This window comes from Beta vulgaris, chromosome 5, assembly GCF_026745355.1.
Source record: "Beta vulgaris subsp. vulgaris cultivar EL10 chromosome 5, EL10.2, whole genome shotgun sequence".
Taxonomy (NCBI): domain Eukaryota; kingdom Viridiplantae; phylum Streptophyta; class Magnoliopsida; order Caryophyllales; family Amaranthaceae; genus Beta; species Beta vulgaris.
Window position 1 is genome coordinate 37,861,248 of NC_079206.1, and position 5,551 is coordinate 37,866,798.

The 5,551-nt window shown below is 34.2% G+C and overlaps 1 long non-coding RNA gene across 1 annotated transcript; it reads right to left on the reverse strand.

The window, feature by feature from the left end:
* Window positions 1–819: 819 nt before the first annotated feature.
* On the reverse strand, window positions 820–3,915 carry LOC104893641 (uncharacterized). The gene is made up of 4 exons (XR_790109.4): window positions 2,035–3,915; window positions 1,660–1,957; window positions 1,272–1,574; window positions 820–1,150 (listed from the first exon to the last, which is right to left on the reverse strand). It is a non-coding gene; the product is annotated as an uncharacterized LOC104893641 (long non-coding RNA).
* Between the last annotated feature and the right edge of the window lie 1,636 nt (window positions 3,916–5,551).

The following is a 5,551-nucleotide window of genomic DNA, read 5'->3' on the forward strand; positions in this document are numbered from 1 at the left end:
TCTAAGTCACATTCCATAAACAATGTATTTTTTGTCGAGGGTTTAAAACATAATCTGCTTAGTATTTTTCAATTTTGCGACAAAGGGAACAGTGTAAATTTTACTGATGAACATTGTGTAATAAGCAATACAGGAACAGGTACCACAATTCTAGAAGGATTAAGGAAAAGGAACACCTATGTTGTTGATCTCAACCTTGTTCCTAGGAACAATCTAACGTGTTTAAGTGCCGTTGATAATGAACCACTTCTTTGGCATAAAAGATGTGGTCACGCAAGTATGACATCACTCCAGAAGTTCAGTGGTAAGGACTTGGTGGTTGGATTACCAACTATCAAAGTCTCAAACCATGAAGTTTGTGGACCCACTACTACAATAAAGCCTAAAGAGACCCCCTAAAATCTCATTTAGAGACCACATGAGAGGTGGTCTTCAGCTCACAGGTCTCTCAGGATAAATAACCACTTATTGTGGGTGGTTTCTTAATTTGATAAAAGAGACCACTTCCTTAAAATAAGTGGTTATTTAGGAATTTAAATAGGAAAAAGAAAAAAAGGATAAGACGCCACATTTTACAGATAGGTGGTCTTTTTTATCTTACAAAGAAATCATTTTTAATATGTAGGTGGTCTTTTTAGTCACTCCTTAAAATACCACCTGAAAGAAAAAGGTGGTCTCTTTAACCTGTTTTTTGTTTTAAAAAAAACGACAATAAAAATATTTTAATATTATTATACGCGCGCTTCTCCAATCTGTTTCACTTGCTCCTTACATATATATAGAACATTTAGGCACTTGTATTGAAATAATTCAAATGACTTTAAAATTGAAATACTTTTTCATTCATTTAATATCATTCACTACAATTAAAATCACATATAATGTTTAAAAGATTCCAAAAATTCAACTAAGTTATAAAAAAAATAATAGAACACCTAGGCCTGTCGTTTCTTCCAATTCATGTACACAAAAATAGAAGCAGCTCCCTAATCCCGCTCAAAAAGAAAATACACACATCCTAATTAAAATGGTCATTATCTTCCAATTCTTCTTCATCCACTTGTTTATACTCATCCACATATTTGATCTACAAGTCTCTGAGCTCATCAATCTTATTTTGAGAAAATTCAGTTGTAACTCCCCCAAAGTACTGCAAAATATAAAATACTAAAAAGATAAACATACAAGCTGAATATGCTATAACAAAACAATTTATTGACACATAACAAATACATTCATAAATATAATATTAGTGTTCTTAAGAATGATACCTTATCAGGAATTGCTTGTCGCCTTTTCTCTACAGTCTCGAGCATATATCGGCACACATAATATCCACAGTCATGAGATTCTTGGTGTTGACTAGGACACTAGTTCCTAGATTTTTTAGTGAAGGAGAATACCAAAAGCAGTAAACAATTAGTACATTGATATTTTCCACTTGATTGACATAGTATAAACACAAGTTACCATAAAAAAAGAATGACATAGTATAGCTCAGGTTTTTTCCACTTGATTGTCGGATTCCATACATCTCAGATACACTATCTTCTTGACATTTTTCGCTCAAGTATCTTGCACATTAATTTGCAAATATATATCAAATACTATACTGTGATAAAATTTGGAAAGAAAAACTAAAAATATAATTTTACTTACTTCATGAAAATTGACAAGTGAGTCACTCCAATCGCTCTTTGGAAGCACCAATCAAGCATGTCTTCATAATCAATGATAGTTGTCTACTCATGACCGTACACAGTTGTTGGTATTGTAACAGATATGCTATCACCACTTGATTTCATTTTCATTGCTTGAGTCTTGAATTTTCGTAAATAACTATTTGTCAACTTGGCAAGATCCTATTAGTGATAATGTAGTTTCGAGTGTTTGATGCTTGTGATGATGGCGTTTGCGGGGATGGAGTGGTATATGATTTTGTCGCTTGTTTATCGGCCTTAAAGAAAATAAGAGAAGATATCGTCAAAGTTAATAAATACGGGTGCATGAAATTTGAACTTATGTGGAGTGGACCTCCACTTATAATACAAGTAACAAACTGCCTCACTGCCATCTGTGTATTGAACTCAGAAATGGAGACAGCTCATGGAGAGTAAGAAAAAGTGCAGAAGAACACGGGCCACATAAAAACAAACAGATTGTTAACATATATACACAGAAAATGTGAAGAGAGAGAAATTCAAAAACCAAAAACAGTTCTATTTTATTCTGTGATTTATATTACTACAATTAAGTTTTCACCTTAGTATATCTATCTCATATAAGAATTGTTCCTGTTTCGTTTTGTTGCTAGACATCATAAAGAGACACCATTACTATATTAAACCACATAAGTTGGATCCTGTTCTGAAATAGCTGATCTTCCTTTATAAAGCGAAGTAGACTAGTAATTAGGGGTCATCAATTAGACACGACGACAAAGTGTAAGATTAGAAACACTATAAATCAAGTGGGAATAAGAGATTAAGGAAATTCCATGTCTTCAAAATAATCTCATTTTTCTTGTGGATCAATTCCAAAAAGGAGAAAAGATTTCTAATAGTCTATTTCAGTCAGGCAATCTCGAATACTTCTCGCTTGCTTATGAGTTTCAACTTTCAAGGACCAATATAAGTTATGCAACCCCAAAAGAGGCACACCAGAACTTATAAAATTTAACGGAACTGAATTCTGAGGGCTTCCACTTATAGAAGTTAATTCATTTCCAAATTAGCATGCTTCTAGTTTCAACTTTCATTTAAAATCCTCTAAGGAACTATAAGTGCATATTTTACAGCAGAAAAATCATCAACTAGTTGGGCAACACCTGATAACAAAATAGAATTGTTCTTAGATGAGATGCAACCATATGTACCCTTATGCAGAAGCAGAACAAAATGACCAAGTACTAAAAACAATCAGGCGAAGGACGATGGTTTTATTGATCTTGGACTCAGCTTGAAAACACTTCACACACAGAATTGTTATCCAATTGATCAAAGTATGCTTTTTATCTCACTGTTTCTATCCATCATGTTTTCCAGGATATATTGTGAAGTTGACCCTTGGTAGGACAGTAAGTTTTCTCATGTTTGATGTGATATACATTCCAATTTCCATAGCGTGTTTAGTCTAAAACACCAGTATCATGGATGATAGAACATAACTTTAACTTCTATTTATCGATAGCAGATTAACCACAACTCAAATTTGATAGCAGACGTTATCATAGATTAACTTGATAGCTGATTAATCGATTAACATGAAAAGATGTGTTAATCGATAGCAGATTAATTATCATCACAGCTCTTGGAATCTTTTCATGTTGTATATGTAAATAATTTGTAATTCTAGATACAATTTAATTTATAATGAAAATCTATAAACAAATTAAACAAGAATTTCGATCAAAAAATATACATTTCAATTACCCTAACAAAACAAATTGGAGGGCGAGATGAATTGGGTTCAACTAGTTTAATACCTGGATAATGGCGGACGAATTACGTCACTATGGCGTGGTGGCGTCGCTGGGGCGTGGTGGTGGTAATCGAACAAGACTCCACTGGCAGACGAAATTAAGAGACCGGCGAAGACGTAATTGGACGACAAACCGAGTCCACTGGCAGACGAATTGGCCGGGAAGGTAAAGCGACGGTTTCCGGCGATTGAATTTTGGCGCAATTTCAGGCGGGTGGTGCAGTACTGTTCTATCGGTAGTGCGTGTTTGAGGAAGACGCTTTTAGCTTTTTTTGTTTTATTGGCTTTCAAATTACATTGGGCAATAATTTGTTAATGATCGATGGAGTAAGTAAATTAAAGGTAAATCAAGTAATTAAAGAATAGTATATTTAGGGTTTTACTTTTTTAAAATAGAGATATAAGAGATAACTAACTTTTAGTGGATATATATGTGGGTGTGTTGATTTTTTTTTAATTAGTAATATTAGTTATTATATACCTGAAAACACGTACATGAATATATATGAAAAAAAAAATTTAAAAAATATAAAATCAAAATCATCACTTAATAGGAATAAGTGGTTTCTTTAATATTGGAAAATTTTGATAAGGTTCAAAAAGACCACTTTTTTAAAGAAGAGATCTCATTTATCATGTCATAACAGACCACCTGTGGAACAAATTAGGTTTTTTTGGCTAAATAATCACTCATGTCATTAAAGAGGTCTCTCATAGGTGATACTTTTGCCCATATTTGTAGTAGTGACCCTGTGCAAAAGGTAAACAAGTTAGATCCTCGTTCAAATCAAAGAAAATGGTAAGCTCACAAAGTCCCCTTGAATTAATTCATATAGACTTGTGTGGCACTATTCGAATCCAAAGTCGATCTGGTAAGAGATATGTGCTTGTAATAGTTGATGATTTTTCAAGATACACTTGGGTTATTGTTCTTCATAGCAAAGATGGAACAGTTGATGAATTTGTTAACTTTGCTAAAAGAACTTAAAGAATAAGTGGCAAGAACGATGATAATAGCAAGCAATCTTCCGAAGAATTTCTGGGCTGAAGCAGTGAATACGGCATGCTACATTATCAATAGAGTCATGCTAAGACCTATTATCTTGAAGACCCCTTATGAGCTACTTAAAGGAAGAAAACCCAATATCTCATACTTCAGAGTCTTTGGCTGTAAATGCTTTGTACATAATAATGGTAAACACAATTTAGGAAAGTTTGATGCTAGAAGCGATGAGGCTGTTTTTATTGGATATGCTTTGAGTAGCAAGGCACATAGAGTTTACAACAAACGAACAATGTGTGTTGAGGAAAGTATCCATGTCATTTTCGATGAAACTAACTCTTTGCAGGAACCAAGTCATGAAAATGACTTTGAAATAGGACTGACTCGTATTGAGGAGTCAGTAAACATTGATGAGGAACTAACACCTGCAGGTAACGACAAAAAGCATATTTCTGAAGAAGAGATAGCTGTTCCTGATCCTGTTATACAGGAGGAACATGCACCAGAAATTCATCCAGAAGACGAGACAAATGAAGCTCCTCAAACTGGAGGAGCAGAGACAAGAAGATTTGAACCAAGACCATGGAAACACTTAAAATCCCATCCATTGGATTTAATAGTAAGTGACATTGAAAAGGGAACTCAAACGACATCCCAACTGATAAATTTCTGTGCTTTCTATGCCTTTTTGTCTATGACAGAACCACGAGATCACAATGATGCCTTACTAGAGTCTGACTGGATAAACGCCATGCAAGAGGAACTAAATGAGTTCCAGAGGAACAAGGTCTGGCACCTTGAGACCAAGCCGAAAAACCAAAAGGTAATTGGACTAAAATGGGTCTTCAGGAACAAGCTAAATGAGCATGGAACAGTCATAAGAAACAAAGTCAGACTCGTAGCCAATGGGTACAATCAACAAGAAGGTATTGACTTTGATGAAACCTTTGCTCCTGTAGCTAGAATAGAAGCAATAAGAGTTTTGATTGCTTTTGCATCATTTATGGGTTTTAGGTTGTATTAGATGGACGTCAAATGTGCCTTTTAAATGGATATTTGATTAAAGAC